Here is a 19,256-nt window from a genome sequence, read left to right on the forward strand (position 1 = left end):
ATATCCGATGTACGCCCTGCTTTTCCCCTCCAGGAGAGAAGTTGCTCAAAGCACCTTGCTAACATATTTTTTTAAAAAAAATAGCAATACGCTATCATTAAAGCCACATTTACAAGACAAAAAGCACTAAGACTACAGAATGGTTTAGAAATTAAATTAGGCAGCAACAGTATCAAAAGCTTGCCTAAAGAGAAAATACTTCAGTTGCCGGTAGATCACAAATGAAGGGGAAGATAATCTAGCTCAGGGATCAGCAAACTTTTCAGGCCAGTTCGCACAATTTTGGGAACATGTGGTGGGCGCCAGTCACAAAATGGCCACCATGTGACTTGCGGCATAACACAAAATGGAGATATTTACTGATATCTTTCTTGGGCGCCATAAGAGGTACTTGATGGTACTGTAGTGTCTTCTGGCACCGTGATGCCTGCGGGCACTGCCTTGGCAACCCCTGACTGGGGATAGGGTAGAAATTCAGCTCAGTTCACATTTGAAAGGTGAAATTACCCAGCCACACTTTCTGAAGCAACATGTGAACCAAAACACAGCATCCTTTGAAATCTGCGTTTCTCCATTTTCTCCAACTAAGTGATGTGTAGAAAATGCCTATATGGTGTGCCTATAAATGCATGTATTAGTGAAAATAATGTACACAACCACATTACATCAGCTGAAATTGCTTTGCAAAAAATGTGTATACAGTGGTACTTCTGGTTGCGAACGGGATCCGTTCCGGAGGCCTGTTCGCAACATGAAAAGAGCACTGAAGCGCTGTATCTGCGCAGGTGCGCGGTGCGATTTGGTGCTTCTGCGCATGCGTGAAGCATGATTTAGCACTTCTGCGCATGTGTGAGTGGTGAAACCCGGAAGTAACCCTTTCCGGTACTTCTGGGTTGCCACGGGATGTAACCCGAAAGAGCATAACATGAAGCAAGCGTAACATGAGGTATGACTGTATTGGATTGGCTCACTTCCAGTTCCCTGATGGATGCTTTGAATGGGAGGTCAAGTAAGCCCTGCACTGCTACTGGTCCAAGGACATACTAATAATCTTATAATTATAGAGTTGGAAAGGACAATGAGGCTAATCTAGTCCAGCCCCCTGAAATGCAGGAATCTTTTGCCCAACGTAGGGCTTGATTTCAAAGTCTCATCCTCTACCAACTGAGCTTCAAATCAAGCAAAAACACTCAAAAAGGGTGCAAGGTAGTGCTGGTGAGGCGTGTATTGTGGGGAGAGGATTTATGGCTGCAGAGAGGGCTGTGATCTGGAGAGAGCCTTGAGGGCCACACAGAGAAGCATTTGCTACCCCCCCTCCAGGTCTGAAGCTTCCCACCCCTGCTCCAAGATGTCTTTCAGAAATGGTACCTTGCAGATAATGACTCAGCACCCAAACAGAAGGGCGTCTTATGTAAGGCACCTGCCTCCTTGATAATGGTAATGATTAAGAAGAGCTTAATAGGGGACTACAATAAATTATTCAACCCCCTGATCCTTTTGAAATGCTAACAGGTCTTCTTTGAGGGATGCTTTGATTAAATTATGGCAGATCAGCCGGCAGGTCTAATTGGTTCTCTCCAGTGGTGGATGATCAGATTTGCCAGGTCAAGGCAAGTAATATGAATGGCTGCCATGTCACGGGGACAAGAAACCCTCTCTAAAGATGTCTAGCTTGGGAAGGTTTTCTCCATGTCTTCTTTTGTTGCGATCTTGCTGTCATATATTGTTAGGCGTGATGCAGTTTACTGTGGCTGACTTGTATGTTTTGCTGTGTTCACTGCTTTGGGCTGAAAAGTGGCAATTAAGTAAGTAAAATTTCAGTCAATAAAAATGCACATTGGATTGATGGACTCAAGGTGTTATCTAAGAACTTAGGGTCATCAGACATTTGGGAAATTGAATGCTATTTGTGGAGGTTTCAGCTAACAAGGCCATGGGCCCATCTCACCCAGCATCCAGTTTAAACAGTGGCCAAACAGATGTTACAATGGGAAGCTAGGTACTTACCTGAGTACAACAGCACTCTCCCCATTTGAGATTCCCCACAGCTGGTATTCAGGAGCATTATTGCCTCCAATTGTGGAGGTAGAACATAACTATCATAACCAGTAGCCACTGGCAACCTTACCCCCAAATTGGTCTAATCCTCTTTTACGGCCATCCACTTTGGGTTGGTGCTGACCTTTAAAGCCCTAAATGGCACTGGCTCAGTATACCTGAAGGAGCATCTTCACCCCGTCATTCAGCCCAGATACTGAGGTTCAGCTTTGAGGGCCTTCTGGCAGTTCCCTCACTGCGAGAAGTGAAGTTACAGGGGGAAAGGGGCAGAGGGTCTTCTCAGCAGTGGCACCCTCCCTGTGGAATGCCCTCCCATCAGATGTCAAGGAGATAAATAGCTACACAACTTCCTGAAGAGATCTGAAGACATAGATCTGTATTGAGAAGTTTTTAATGTTTGATGTTTTATTATGCTTTTATATTTGTTGAAAACTGCCCAGAGTAGCTGGGGAAACCCAGTCAGATGGGGGCAGGGTACAATATATCACCATCATTATCCAAGTTGGTGGTCATCACCACTGGCAGAGGAAGAGGAGTGGGGGGGGGAGCGCACTGCCCCCAGCAGCGCGATCCTGGTGGGGTGCCATCGTGGCTGCCCCCCACCTGCGCTGGGCTCCACGCCCCCAGACGCCCACAAGATGTGCACCAGCCCTGCCCCCTCCTGCTCTCCGCCCCCCAGTGCCAGAACATGAAACTCCACCACTGGCCATCACTGTTTCTCAGGGGAGTGAATTCCAAAGTTTAACAATGCCCAGAATGGAGAAATCTTTCATCATTCAGCTTCATCGGAAGGCCCTATGGTTGAGTGTTATGAGGGAGGGAAAATACCATTCACACCATGTACCATTTTATTCTCCTCTACCATGCCACCTCCCATTCATGGATCACTGCCTTGTCATGGAGAAGGGACTTGAATAACTCCAGGAAGCTTTGAGCTATGTCGTGCAGGGCCACCCAAGACAGACAGGTCACAGTCAAGAGTTTAGACTAAATGTGATCCATCTGGAGAAGGAACTGGCAAACCATGCTGTGGTTCATGGGGTCATGGAGAGTGGAACACAACTGAGATGACTAAACAACAACAACAACAACCATTTTCCTTATTTTCCTTTTCCCTAAAGGCCCCAAAGGTTGTAAGCTTTCCTGACAGAAGAACCCTCACACTAAGAAGAACCCCTCCCACCTCTCCTAAGGAGAACATCTTGCGTCTTGCTTTCCTCGTGTGGCTCGATCTCGTTGGAGAGGAAGTTTTAATCATGCCTCTTGCTACCAACACAAAGAGCAATGAATGGAGCGACTTCTTGGCTTTCAAAAGCCCTCGATAAATTTCTTCACTTGGCTCTGTATATGAAAGCAATAACAAATGCTCCTATATTAAAAGGCAGGCCTTTTGTTGAAAATGTGCCTTGCGCTTTTTTGCCGATAATGCACTGCCTAGTGCACAAATCCTTTACCCTCCTCAGCAATAGCTCCATGCTGACTCCAGTGCTGATTCAGAAGCACTTGACACTGGTCATGCCTTTATCTTCAGGCCAAACTACATGGGACATGCATTGTGCAAACCATCAGTAGCTCTTCAGAATCTCTGGCAGAGATCTTCCCCATCCCTTAATCCTTACAGCTCACATGTTGGCAGTCTATGAGCCGTTTGAAGCCCCCAGAGTCCTCCAGCATGGCCTACTTGCAGAATGGCACCTGCTGTTGAATTCAGCTACATATCTGCAGAGTTCATGCTCTCCCAAGTTCCCACACTGCCCTCCCCATTTTCCCCAGTGGCATAGCAAGCATTGCCAGTGCCCGGGGCAAGAAAAGGATTGTGCCACTTAACCTCCTTGCAGGCATTGTTTGGGAGGCAACAGGCAGACTTTGCTGTGCCCCTGGGGTGGTCTGTCAGCGTTAACTAAATTGAATTCCTCCCCCATCCCTATGTATGAACCTCAACCTACATCCGCTTCAGCAATTGGCAAGAGATGGTATAGAACCCAGGCAGCACAGTACAAATACCTGTACAAAATCCAGCAGCCGCCTGGAAGCACAGCTCTCACAAGCACCGAGCGTTGCCAGACTGTGCTGACTAACGTAGACCGAGACAGTCTGAAAGGTGAGGAGCAAAAAGGCAAAGCTGATTTGAGACTAGGAAAACGTGGGAGGTAAATATTGTGACACGGCAGGCTGTTAAAGGAGTACGGTGTGTGCTTTAGAATAATCTGTGCTGAACAATCGATGCACAGGCACTCACAGGGCCTCAGTGGATGAGTTGACTAAAGAAAAAGAAGAAAACGACATTTCACTGGGGATAGAGAATTAGATTTCATAAGTACCCACTCCTGTCAAGAAGAGCACTACAGGAGTGGGCCTGTCAATGTGCTGAATTTCTATGGTGTCCTTTTGAATTTTAATTGCACACCTCACCTCCATAGTGTCAGGGACAGTGCAGAGGAGGAATGGTGGAGAGCGCCTCCCCAGCCTGAGCCTTCCAGAGAAGAAGAAGACTGTTCAGAATTACAACAGGGGTTTGAGGGAGGTCACAGCTCAGAGGCAGATGAGGGGGAAAGCTGGGAAATAATGGGAGAGGAGGAGGAGGAGGAAAGGGAAGCACCAGGACGGCAACAGCTGATGCACATAGTGTCTTTAGAAAGCATTCCAGACCCACCTCTACCAGAACCGGGCGAGCCTTGAAAGTAGTAGAGCAAAGGGCTCAGAAGCAAAGGGCCCTCAGCACCACCCATAGGGGAGAAGGTCACAATTGATGCACAATGGCATTCCTTCAGTGGTGTAGTGGTTAAGAGCAGTCGACTCATAATCTGGTGAACTGGGTTCATGTCTCCGCTCCTTCATATGCAGCTGCTGGGTTACCTTGGGCTAGTCACACTTCTCTGAAGTCTCTCAGCCCCACTCACCTCACAGAGTGTTTGTTGTGGGGGAAGAAGGGAAAGGAGAATCTTAGCCACTTTGAGACTCCTTCGGGTAGTGATAAAGCGGGATATCAAATCCAAACTCTTCTTCTTCTATTCTCCCAGTAGTCATTCCTCCTCTGGTCACTGCAACGGATGCACAAGCTGACTGTCTGTCTCTTGGCACTAAGGTCATCTGCAAGGGATTCCCACACAGCAGGGTTAATGTTGCCAGCCTTCATGTTAACTATCTTTGTAATACAAGAGTTGGTCTGCCAAGAGGCCTGGTGCCTGAAGCCAGCTCCAGGTAGAGCACCTCCTTGGGGTTCCACGGGTTAAGAATTGAAGGGAGACACACGTCTCTAGGTGAGTGGTCACGTCTGCACGCAGAGAATGAAGACTTCTTTTCAGGCTAATGTGTGGCTTTCTGGGCACAGGTGACAGGCAACAATCAATTGGGAAGCCAGCAGAAATGACAGCGTGGTGCACGTTTTTTCTGCCAACAGATCTGTGACTAAAAGCTAACCTGTCAAAGAGAAATGGCCTGGTTTCAAGACGGTGAGATGCTGGGGGTATAACAGCTCACAATAAATCGATGACTTTAGATGGGAGACGAAAGGCTCGTGCAAATAGATCACGTCGTCCTGGTGTGTGTGTGCATTGGTGTGCCTTGCAAGCTTCTCTTGACACCAGCCAGGTGGCGGGTGATGGAGGTGGAGAGTGCACCCTTATTTGTTTAAGGGCATTAGACAGTATGCCTTAAATTAGTCACGGCAGCGGTGGCTGCGATGGCTATTTTTGTGACGGGAGGAGGGAAAACATCTCTAATCAGTGTTGCAGGGTCAATAGCGAAAGGTCAGGGATTAAAAGAAGAGCGAGAGAGGCAAAGACAGAGCTGGGGTCTTCATTAGATATTTAATAGCAATAATCTCGGGGTGGCACAGCCAAATTTGATTTCAATTTCCACCAAAGGAGAGTGCTCTCTTTCTTTGGTCGCCATGTCTGAGGAATCATTCAGTGTTTGTCCAGGCAAGTGGGACCTGCAAGCAGGGATATGTGGAGGCCTTTTTGTGTGTGCAGGGAGATCTATACTATTGATCTTATATCATTTGGCCTGCTTTGATTTAACAAACTGTTTTTTAACTCCAGCTGCTTCTGCCTCACATTTCTCTCCCTCCGGCTGCCTGCTCTGAAACACAGAGCGGCAAAATCGTCAAAATTCCTCGCTGGGGGGGGGGGCAGAGTGGGCACTGTAGAAAAGAAGCTTATTTCATATGCCACAGTGGCATATGAGACAAGCTGCTGTTACTGTGCTGCCTACTGCTCCAAATGGTGAGGAGTTCTGTTGATTTCTTTTGGGTTTATCTTTATGATTGCTTTTTTTTCTTTAAAGGAGCTTGGAGATGGTGTAATAAATACATGACTCATTCTATCCACACATACCCTTCCCAGCTGACAGAGAGCCCGCATGTTTTATGGGTATGTTTCTTCAGTTATTAAAACATTTATATGCCACCTCTCAATCAAAGATTCTCTCTCTCCCCACATATAGTGTAACATTATATATATGTATTAAAAAATCACTGTGGTCAAAATTCAGACAAATAAAACAAAAGTGATCAAATGTCCTGTCAGTAACATCGTTTCACACTGAATCACATTAAATACTAGTGAGAATAAAACCATCATTATTTGTCTCCTAAAAACCGCTGGTGAGGGCTCCTCATGAATGAATAAGGGGAAGGTGCTCCAAGCTCCATAAAGGATGGTCACATATCCTGCTTCACAGAGAGCAGTTCTCTGTTTGAAGGCAACCTCTTGTTGAACCAAGGGGGTATGAAGACAGGAATAGAGGAAGATAGGAAGATTAGTTCTTCTAATGAGTCGGACAGCTGGTCTATCTAGCACCCTATCAACTATAGATTTTGGAAAGCAGTTTGCTTGTTTGTCTGTCTGTCTGTCTGTCTGCCTGTCCGTCTGTTTGTTCTCTATAGGTTCAGCTGTTTATTGAGATATCATCACCAAACTCAGCTCCAGGTTTCTCAAAATGGTGGCAGTCTTCATCGCTGTTTGGACACCAGGCACCATTTTGAATCAAGATGGTGGACTGAAAAGTGACAAATGGCATAACTTTGTCTGTTTTTTTGTCATAGGCTTGACCGCCGCTCTAGATAGGGTTGCCAAACTCAGCATGAGGGTTCCCAAAATGGGGTTGGGGTTCTTCAGTGATGTTTGGATGCCAAGTGCTATTTTGAATGACGATATCATGGGGCAGAACACTCCTTCGTCAACCTGCTTGGTTTGTCCCCTGGAGCCAGCTCTCCACACCCTAGACTACTGACTCCGTCCCTGGCTAGAGACCCTTCTTGGAGGCCCAATCTCACCTTCCCCATCCTGCTAGGTCCATCACTAGGGTTGTCCAGCTCCCTGAGCATCTCCCATTCCCTCTTGGGTTCTCACCATTCCCTCCATGACATCTTCACTGGACTCAGGATACTGCTAGACTTGCTAGGTGGACCTGTGGCTTGGCTCAGTAGAAAACAGCTTCCTACAGTCCTAAGATCTTATTCACATGAAAGGTTTTTTTTTTACTTGGGTGCTTGGGTATGTGTACACATACTCAGGTATGTGCAGACCCATGGGAGTACTTTGTACTCGGGTATCCATAAATATATGGAAATATTTGGTACTCAGGTATCCATACTCACGTTTATACACTAATGCTCATCTACAAGTTCAAAAAACAAAGTGAGGCTCAGCCCTTAATGTGGCTTAAAATGTCACGTTGTTTCTTAAACACAGACACAACGTCACTGTTCTGTCCATCTCTTTCTTCTCCACTTTTCCAGGGGGAAACCTGGAAGATTAAAGTCTCTGAACACCATTTGATCTCTCTTTCTCACTCTCTGCCTCTCTCCACCCGCCCATTGTAAACAAGTACCAAAGGGAAAACACACGTGGTCTTTAATTACAACCAAATGAATGACTCAGTTACGTCTTACTTATTTATTTAGGAGCTCCAGTCCCATCTTTTGTAAAGCGTTTGGTTTGGAGACATGATTACAGCATTAATGACACTAATTATTCTCAGCCAGGACAGGAGCAGTAGCTAATGTGTGGAATTTTTTTCTTTCCCGAACCCATTGAATAAGAAGATGGGGATGACAACACAGCAAAAAAATTCCCCACTACGTATAGATGACACCTTCCCCTAGATGGCACCTTTGTTGCCCATAGTAATAGAATTATAAAATTGTACCATTGGAAGGGACCCCTAGGGTCATCTAGTCCAGCCCCCTGCTGCAATGCAGGAATATCAACTAAAGTATCCACGACAGATGCATGCAAAGCACATGCTCTATCGCTGAATTTATTCACCATCCCTATTTATGTGTGCCAGGTCACACACCCCGGTAAGGCAAAGCTGGGGCTGACTTCAGCCTGAACAGAAGGGAGTCTCTGGTCACCTCATCTTTCTGCGCCGCAGTTGAAAGTTCCTCCCCCCCTCCCCCAGCGGGTTTTCCAGTTAGCAGCTAATTTGGCACTCCTGAATCTGCTCTGCCCTTTATCACGGTGGCGTGCGGGAAGATAAACTGTGCAGCCCCTGTTTGATTTGTTTCAAGGGAGGAAGAAATTAAAAGGGCTCCTGTGTATAGCAGTAATTAAATTCCTAATCAGTGACAGCACATTTAGGAGAGATTTATGGGGTTTTAATGCCTGAGACGAATGCACAACAGACACTGCCACAGCGAGAGCCATGCAGTCAGAGTCACGTAGGTCGTGAAGCGGGAAGGGGACTCTGTGCTGGGTCTCTCCTCGAGGAAATGCCATCCTCCTCCTTTTTTAAACTAGGGCTTAACTTCATTGCCTTCCTTGATTACCGGCTTGCTAAGGACAAATCAATGTGATCTGATCGGTCATCATTAACTTTTTGGGAAGCAATTTAATTCATGCACCCTGTTAAAAAAAAATGAAATCGCCCCTGCAACAAATAGAAAAATGCAGACTTAAGTAAGTGGATACCAGGGACTGGTTGGGCACACAAGAATGGTGGGAATAACCGGCTAGGGAACCCCCAAAAGTTCAGAGGCAAGGGATTTGGGGTGGGATGACAATGAGCGGTCAGAGGGAGAAGAGGGACGGAGCTGGAAGGAGATATTGGAAGCTGAAGAGATAACAGGGTTTAGTGAGCGGGGAGAGCCTGTGCTAGAGAGAAGCCCAGATGCAGAAAAGGAGGGAGGCCAAGAGGCAGAGAAGAGTCAGGCTTGTGAAGAGGAACGGGTGTCTCCACCTCCTTCTGCAACAAGCTCCCCCCCTCCGTCTCCCAGAACCAGGAGAGGCATGAAGCAGGAGGAACAATGGCAGACATGCAGGCACAGTCTCAAATTGCTTTGAAAGAGCTCCACTGAAGAGGTGGAGATATAGATGACTGTGGGGAGGTGGGGACCTTTAGTCTTGGCCACTGCTTCATGGGCCAAGACCTGTCAGAGATGAATTGCTGTGTTCACTATGCTTGACACTCCTGTGTTTTGCTGATGAAGAGTTAACTGCAACTTACTTGGTGTGATCTACTGCTGCCCATTCTTGCCAACAGACAGTTGCCAACGGTTTTTAATTCTCAGATCTTTTGTATTTTATTGTGATATTCATTGGTGCAGCGGAAGGTGGCATGCAGGGGAGAGCAGCTCTAGGGTTTCATTCAGGATCGGAGTGAAAACATCATGTGCACGAGCTCCAGGATAACAGATGGGACTCTCCTTGCTCTGGCAAGTGAGTGAGGCGATAAGGAGACTTTCATATTTGCTTGGTCAGGGAATGCCATCAAAGGAAAGGAAAGCTGTGTTTGCAGATTGTTTCAGAAAGTTTTTAAAGATGACTTTGTTGTCTTATTGCTCATTGTTCGCTACCTGGGAGGAAAGGCAGGATACAAATTAAATTAAATTAGACAGACGGACAGACAGAGAGACAGATTTGTATACTTTCCTATACCTGTAGGTCTTGGGCAGTTTACAACAAATCTACAGTAAATTGTTATGTACTGAGTTGAATAGGATCCAAAATGCAGCAGTCTGATTGGTCCTAGAACAAGAGGATCCAAAATGCAGCAGTCTGATTGGTCCTAGAACAATAGGATCCAAAATGCAGCAGTCTGATTGGTCCAAGAACAATAGGATTCAGAATGCAGCAGTCTGATTGGTCCTAGAACAATAGGATTCAGAATGCAGCAGTCTGATTGGTCCTAGAACAATAGGATTCAGAATGCAGCAGTCTGATTGGTCCTAGAACAATGCAGCAGTATGATTGGTCTGCAGGAGCCACCCAATCCAGCTCCAGATGGAAGTGAATCCACAGCCTGATTGGCCTACAGGAGAATTCCAGAATTAGCCAATCACGTGCAGGCCATTCTGTAAATAATGTATATAAAGCAGATACTGTGGGGGAACTTCCATTCCTCCTCACCGCTATGAGCTGAATAAAGAGCATGAAATCCACTCTCGACTCTGAGTATATTTCATAAATAAAAGCGAACATTTGGTAGGTTTGCTTATAAATGTGAACAGAATCAAATTTCTCCCTCAGCCCTACCAAGAAGCGCAGAGATAGACAGAGAGACAGACAGACAGACAGAAAGGTGTGGCAGAAAGACAGAACCATATTTGATCAAAGGTACCTTCCTGTTTCCGGAGATCTGACCTTTTTTAAAAAAATGGAATTTCCCTCTTGCTTCCTTTGGGTGGCCTCTGAGCGCCCCCCCCACCGTTCCTTTCCCCATTTAAATCCAGAGTATAATGCAACACGCTGTGTATGTGCTTTGTTTGCGCGACTGCACACCAGGCAGCCAAAAGACCCGCCGGAGCAAATGACAAACTTAATCTCAGGCCTGCCTGGTTAAACTCCAGTGCTTCTATATTCATTACAATTGTGCTGATTGATTATTTGATTCAGCCCTTCATTGCTATAGCTACCGCATGGAGGTAGCTTAGGTGATTGCTTCACAAAGCCTGTTGCCTTTTTATTTTATTTTCTTCCTGGGAGAGGGGGACCTGCTGAGGGGCGTTGGGGGCGAGTGTTGATTCCCTGCAGCGACAAGCCAGATTGAGCCATGTGCAGAGATTTCAAGCCATACAGGCCCAGGAGCCGCATTGATTTCCCTTGTGGAACCATGGCGATTCTTGTTCCCCATCTATTGAGCCTTTAAAGGTAATGGGGAAACTGCATGTGGAGTCAGGCTGGCTTACGGCGGGGAAGCAGATCACAGAAAGATCGTCCATTTCTTCCATCTATTTTATTTCACATTTTAATATACCGTACATTTTAAAAGGTTGTGTGCCCAGTATACAACAATGCAAAAATGCCACAAGAGAGGTAGGTAGGTATTTATGTGCATCAGCTGGGGGTTAGATAATATTTGGTTCATGTGCTTCTTGCCTGTAATTTCTGTAAAGATGGCCAAATCAGATTTTCCTCCCAAAAATTCGAGGTAAAACTTCTGAATGCTATCTGGCCTAAATTTCCGCAGATTATTAACAGGGACTGGCTAGATTTTTCCTCCTGGCTGCACAAATCATGACCAGTTGCTGTTACAATTTTTAATTTGGTTACGTTCTTTATGTTATTTTTTTTAATAAAAAAAAATCTTCTATATTTTAAGCTATCATGTTGTATAGCTTATTTTAGACGTGTTGTAGATATTCCTAACACCTTATATCATACATAAACTCAAGCCTTATGACAAACAGTTGAGGGAGTTGGGTATGTTTAGACTGAGAGGTGCTAAGATAGGTAAAGGTAAAGGTATCCCTGCCCGTACGGGCCAGTCTTGACAGACTCTGGGGTTGTGCGCCCATCTCACTTAAGAGGCCGGGGGCCAGCGCTGTCCGGAGACACTTCCGGGTCACATGGCCAGCGTGACAAAGCTGCATCTGGCGAGCCAGCGCAGCACACGGAAACGCCGTTTACCTTCCCGCCAGTAAGCGGTCCCTATTTATCTACTTGCACCTGGGGGTGCTTTCAAACTGCTAGGTTGGCAGGCGCTGGGACCGAGCAACGGGAGCGCACCCCGCCGCGGGGATTCGAACTGCCGACCTTTCGATCGGCAAGCCCTAGGCGCTGAGGCTGTTGGACCGTGGAACAGGCTACCTGGCAAGTTGGTGAACTTTCTTTCATTGGTTTAGAAACACAGATTGTGCCATAGACTGGTCTGATGCAGAGTAATGGTGGGAAGAACCAGCTGGGGAACCCCCAAGGGAAGAAGAAGGCTCCGAGCGCAGGGACGGTGGTGGGACAATGATGAGTGGTCAGAGGGAGAAGACTGGGAAGAGGAAGTGTTGGATGCTGAAGGAAGCTTAGTGAGCTTGGAGAGTTGGTGGCAGACAGAAGCCCAGATTTGGAGGCAGAAGCTGAAGCAAGAGGGTGGGAGGAGGACGCCAAGAGGCAGAGATGAGTCCGGCTGGTGAATAGTCCTGGGTGTCTCCTCGTCCTGTTGTGACCAGCTCCCCTCCCCCTTGTCTCCCAGAACCAGAAGTGGCAAGAAAAGGGCGGAGGATAGGTTGGCTTCATGTGTACACAGTCTCCAATTGCTGTGGGAAGGTGGGGGCTTTCAGTCTTGGCAACTGATCCATGGACCTAATAAAGAGTTAACTCCAACTTGCACGGTGTGATTTACTGCTGGCTCACTCCTGACAGGTTGGACGGCCGCCTGTCAGGGATTGTTCATCTGTGGTTCCTGCATTGCCCAAGGGGTTTGACAAGATGACCTTTGATGAAAACTGGATTGAATTTCTCTCCCACCCCTAAAAAAAGACTGTTGTGCTGGGATAGAGGGAAAAGCAATCCGGAGGGAAGCAGGCCTCTCAAGCACAATTGTCCTTTATGAGAACAGAAAAATGAAACTGGACACATCCACCAGAGCTCTGCAGTATGCAAACTACAGGAAGTCAAGAGGTCCAAAAGGCATTACACTGCAACACAGTGTCACCCGCATACAGAACAAAGGCAACCAGAACGTACCACCTTCCCAAATGTACTTTCAAAGCATTTTAAGGTCATAAATATGTACTTCCCTCCTTGATCGACTCGGCTGATCTCATTGTAAATTCACATCCACTGTCTTTGCATTGCATGCGGGTCAGGGTGGGTGGGGGGAAGCAGCGGCTGAAAACTCTCAGGTTCTTTGTTGTGTCTGGAGAGCCTTGCATACGCTCAGATTAATTGCAGGCTGCTGCCGAGGCTGAGCCATCAAATCCAGCCTGGGAGAAGTAATAGCTTGATTATTATTTAACAATCTAGGCCTGCCAAGCCACCTCTTATTTGCTGCGCTTGCTGTGCTTTGGAGTGTTTTTAAAAAGAAAAGGGGAGGAGGGAGAAGCTAAAGAGAAAAGTCAGCAGGAGTTCACCAATAAATGCTTTGGGCCTGGCTACCTCTTCATCTTCGCCATACTAAAAAGCTGCTTCCGAATGCACCGTAGCTGTGAAGGACGTTAAATGCTTTGATGAGGGAACAGCCAGAGGATTCGCAAACTCTTACATGATCTACAGCAGGCATTGAAAGCAGTATTCTTCCCTCAAAGAGAGCACCGAGAGGTGCTATTCTCCTGGCGCACTAAGATCCACAGCATCCCCTGGAGAGAGGAAAGCTTTGTTAAACCACTCTTAGACTTGTGGCTCTGTGAGGGAATACAGTGGTCCCTATGGATGCAAACGGGATCTGTTCCGGAGCCCCGTTCACATCCTGAAGAGAACGCAGCCTGCGTCTGTGCGTCTGCGTGTGCGCGGGTCACAATTCGCCGCTTCCGCACATGCGCGTGACATCATTTTGAGCGTCTGCACATACGCGAATGGCGAAACCTGCAAGTAACACGCTCCATTACTTCTGGGTCGCTGCAGAGCGCAACCCGAAAATGCTTAACCTGAAGCTACTTCAACCTGAGGTATGACTGTAGAGGCCTCCTAACAATTCTTAGCACCCCGAACAAACTACAACTCCCAGGATTCTTTGGGGGGGAGCTATGACTGTTAAAATGACATAGTAGTTGTCACGGTCTGGTTGGACGCAGAGGAATGGTGGGAGGAACCAGCTGGGAAGCCCCCAAGGGAAGATTGGTGGTGGGGCAATGATGATTGGCTAAAATTCTACCCAGCTGTGATTGGTTGTTGGGTCACCAGGAGGCTGACCTGGGGTCTGTCTGTCACAGATGGCTTTTCTAATGCATCTTGCTGTTTTGAATTTGTTTTGCATTTTTATATTGTATGAAAGCTGCCTTGGGTGGGCATACATGATTAACTACAAATAAACAAAGGCACCATGGGATTTGTAGTTCAGCATTGGCAGAAATGCTCTGTTAGAGATCCCGCCCCTCCAGGAATTGCTATTTTTCATTCATTCTGAGGCCAGAAAGTTCATGAGGCCATAAAGTTCTCATAGCCACACAGGACCTCAAGATAGGCAGGAGACATTTGATACAAAGTTTTATCATATCAGTGGGCCACAGCCTTTGCCTGGATATTTTTGACACCCGGAAGCCAATTTTCTTGCAGTGCCATCATGAAATATTTATTGATCTGAAGATCGAGCTTAATTTCTGCCCACCCAGTCCAAAATGTTTTGCTGCCTGAGGCAAATATGTTGCAGTGCCGCAAGCAGAATCCATAGGCAGTTGCACATTGTTTCAACATTAGTGATAGGATAGGGCCAGTAGTTATTTGTCATTTGCAAGATGACAAATGAGCCACAGAGAATGGATTGGAAGGAAAAAACTTTACTTAGCAGTGTGCTCTGCCGAACTATATACAAAACAGAAACTTAGCTTCTTTTCCCTGCTAGTGTCACCCAGAACCGCTTCTTCCCCATACAACCATTTCTAAAATGCTTTCATTCTCCTAGGGGAGCAGCCTTGCTTAGGGGAGGGGAATGGTCAGTATTCTGAGGGCTGTATACCAGTGATGGGCGGGGCCAGATACAAAAGTGGGTGGAGCAACACTCCCATCAGCTTGGCCAATGGGAAAGGCAGAAGGCATTCAGGATGCATGTCGTTTTGTGCCATGCTCAAATAGGATCCAGCTGACTCGCGTGAGAACTCAGCACCACTGCGACGGCAGCTCTGGAGGAGGAAAACGGGACATTTCAGGATCATGTCAGAAGTCAGGATGGCTTCTGTAATTATGGGATGTCCTGGGGAAATCAGGACACTCGAAGGGCATATATCTGCCCAGCGGAGTGTTGCAAATGGGGCACTGCCCCACCAATCTTAGTCAGCTCTCAGCTGTCTCCCCGCCTGCCTCCTTACTTACATCCAGTCCAGGGGTTGGCTCTGCTTGTGACAGCTTCCTACTCCTCCACACTCCCAGTGCCACCCTTGTAGAATTCGGCAGGGAGGAGGATGGAACAAAAGCAGAATTAATTGGCACTGCCTGTCATTGGCTCTGGCGCCACCTAGTGTTGGCCTCCTTGCCTTCTGGCCTATCAGTTCCAATGGGCACCAGCCACCACTGCATCTGCTCTGGATATTTTCTGGGATGTAAACACTGACACACCACTCAAAGGAAATAAATAAACAGCACACAATAGGCAGCCAGCCCCCTGGAGCTGAGGATTTTATTAGAATACAAACAGGTATTGCCAAACACAATATAACCTCTACTTATGAAAATATCAACAATTACAGTTGAAATAGGCAGTAGTAGTAAGTCACCTTAGAAGAACAGTTTGCACCTATTATTTCTGTGTGGTTTTTTCCTTTTTAAATAAAAACTTTGTTCATAACGTTTTGGCTTTTTTATTTTTAAAAATTAAGCACATAGACAGGTAACTTCTTGCCTGGCCTGATATAACCAGCAGTCTTTCTTTTCCCTTCCTGTTACAACTGGAGGCGCCAAAATCAATTAAAAATACAGGAAGCTTCCCTCTCTTTGTCTTCCACAGGGTCTCGATTATATTTTCTTTTGGCCTTGGTTAAATACTCACTGTGTGGATGTTGGAGGCTACAAATAATCCAGCAAGACACTTCTGAGTTATCAACAGTCATTGCATTCCGTATGAATAAACCAAGGAAATAGAATAAGGTCCTCAAAGGTGAGCCAAAGTGTCATCCGAACAGAGGCTGAAGCAATTGCTTGAGGAGGCTGGAGGTGCTCTCTGGTCCTTCCCAAAAAGATTTTGTGCGTAGCTTGGTTGGACCAGGATGCAAAATATGAACCTTCTCCCATACACAAGTAAGCAGTGAGCCTACCACTTGTGCCAATGTGTCCTTCAATAAAAACACCACCAGAAGTAATGAGACAGAGCTGCTTCTTCACCCAGGCATAGTCCAGTGGCAGAGGGTCCCTCTTGCAAACTGAAGATGCAAGATTCGGTCCTCAGTAGCTCTTGTTATGACAGGTGTGGGGAACCATTGACCTTCTGGCTGTTGCTGAACTACAACTCCTGTTAGCGTCAGCAAACATGGCCAATGGTCAGGGGTGATGGGAGTTGTAGTTCAGCAACATCTGGAGGGCTGGAAATTCCTCACATCTGTGCTAGAAGATTGTGAGAAGGAACATAAGAAGTTGCCTTAAGTCAGGCTCAGACTATTTATCGAGGAACGATAGCGGATGGTGGATTGGGGTGATGGCACTCACTTGACTTCTGGTCCCCTGCATCCCTGCTGTGAGGGGGTGAGGTGGCGCAGTGCGAATGCATCTGTGCAGCCAATTCAGCACCTCTGCTGGTGCATGTGCCCTGCACTGACCTTGCTGCCACCTTTCCCCTCTCACTCTCTGTTCTGGCACGCAGCAGCAGTGCGGCTAGTCAGAGGTCGAGTGAGAACCCTGTCATCCGCTGCTGTCCATCGAGCCCAGTATGGATTTCCTCTGACTGCCAGTGGCTCTTGATGGTCTCGGGGAGAACTTTCCTCATCGCCAGCTTCCTGGCCTGATAAAACTCCTCTTCAAAAGCAGAGAAAAAGGAGGCAGATTTGCACAAAGTGTTCATGTTCTAATTTGTATGCAAATTGAGAAACTATGGCTAAATTTGAAACTGAAATGCACATCACTATAGTGGGGAAGACTGTGACCAGGTGATCTGTGCTCTTGCCCAGTCTGTGGTCCAGGTGCTGACTGTTGATGATGGGCGACTCAAAGCCCCTCTTGCTATCCTTCTGTTTTTTAAGAGATTTATACATTGTGCCTGGAAGGATAAACACCCACCATCTATTATGCGACAGTGGCTTTTTGGTGTGTTCTCCTCCCTCCCTTTATTCCTGGTTTTCTCCCCCCCCCCTTCCGCCATTTTGTTAAACTTGCCATTAATTTTCTTTTCTCTCTCTCTCCTGCCATCTTTGTTAAACCTGCCATTAACTTCCTTTTTAAAGGCCCCTCCTGCTCTCCCTTCTTAGGGTTGTTTGTCCTTAAACAAGCAAATAAGGATCTTTTTTAAAAAAAATTAAGACTATGACTTGGGACTGTCCAATGAAGCTGAATGCTGGAAGTTCCCTGTGTAATTTTGCTCCCAGAAGATGTAGTGATGGTCAGCAACTTGGATGGAGGATAAAGCTATTGGTTGCTATGTTCTAACTACACTGCCAGCTGCTGTGAGCTGCAGGTGGGCTGTTGCGCTTCTTCTCTACTTGCAGGGTTCCTGCATTCATCTGGTTGGCCACTGTGAGGACAGGATGCTGGACTAGGTGGGCTATTGGCTTGATCCATCAGGGATCTTCTTATGTTCTTCTTGGAGATACCAGAGATTGAACCTAGGACCTTCTGTGTACAAAGGAGAGTCTCTTCCACTGAACTGTCATAGCAGGCCCCAGAAAGGCCCTGAGAGAGAGATACAGGCCATTAAAGCTGACAAACACTGTGGTAGCTCAGTGCTCAGTTATGGGTGGTGATGCTGAAGGAGACTTAATGGCTTCCACAAGCCCCTCCTCTTCCGCCCCTTGTTTGGACAAATCCAAGCCTCCTAAAAAGGGGAGACATTGCGAAAGCTGAGAGGGCTGGTAGGGCATGCAATGGAAGCACCAAGGGCAGACCTTTATTCTCGTCTTTTAAAAATAGTAAAAGTATATGGCAATTGATTTCCACCTAGAAGGTTTAAAAAGTATTTTTTTTAATAATAGGAAAAGAAATCTAAACATTCAGTTGCTTTTTTTTGCTAACGTAGCAGAGTTAAATGCAGACTATAAATAGTTTAAATAGTTTAAACCTCCCACTCCCCAGTTAGCAGATGCATTATTTTTTTAAAAAAGGATATATTGCACTTTGATGTATACAATCACGTTAACTCCTTCATCCACCTTCCATTAAGCAAAGTCCAAATGAATGATAAAACAGAGGTGTTACACCCCCCCCCATCCTTAAGAACTGTTCGAAGGTAAACTTTGGTTCATTTCCATTTGCAAAGTGAAAAACGTAGAGGACTGGGAAGTTAAGGATAGGAAGTGGTAGGAGGAGAAAACCAATACTTCGTATAAAATTCAAGCTGATATGCTTGTGCGCTCTTTTCACTGGTCATTATTTTGACAATTAACATTACTTTCTGAGTTTTACTGCAACCAATGTTTTAATATATGAATTGCACAGTATCCAAATCGGGGGAAGGGGAACCCCCAGTGACAGCAATCTCCTCCTTCTCCTACCCACAACCTGCAAGTTGTGGTGCAAACTCACATCTACACAAAAGATCTTTGATAGTTAAGGAGGGTAAGTTTGGTTGTCAGCACTGAACCGAGGCTAAAACCTGGCTTACAGGTGCCCTAGAACGGGGATAGTCAACGTGGTGCCCAGCAAATATTGCTGTACTACCACTTCCATCGTTCCTTATCATTGCCATGCTGGCTGCAGCTGGTGGGAGTTCTGGTTCAACAACATCTGAAGGGCACCCCCTTGGCATGGGGAATGGTGGTGAGTCAAGTGACAACCCTGTGGCTAAGAAGCCATAGTAGCATTAAAATAGGATGGCCCAACTTGCCCAGGGGGTCCCAAAATCATAGGCTAGACCTGATCATAGCTGTGACTTCCATATAAGGTCAAGGCCCTTAGGGATATAGAATCTCAGTATCCACATAAAACACGGGTGAGTCACTCTCCTTTGGTGTCCTATGAAGATATCAGGCTTTTGCCCCGATTCTACACTTTGACCGCATGTGCAAATTTTCATGGTTCTCTCCTGGAAATGGGCCTTTCATGTAATTACAAGCTACAGTTTACCTGCATTTGTTTTCATGCCACAAATCTATACACCACGCTTGTGTAATGCTCTCCCCAGAGAGGTTTGCCTGGTGCCTTCATTACATATCTTTAGGCGCCAGGCAATAACATTCCTCTTTGACC

The sequence above is a fragment of the Podarcis raffonei genome, chromosome 14 (assembly GCF_027172205.1).
Source record: "Podarcis raffonei isolate rPodRaf1 chromosome 14, rPodRaf1.pri, whole genome shotgun sequence".
NCBI classification, from domain to species: domain Eukaryota; kingdom Metazoa; phylum Chordata; class Lepidosauria; order Squamata; family Lacertidae; genus Podarcis; species Podarcis raffonei.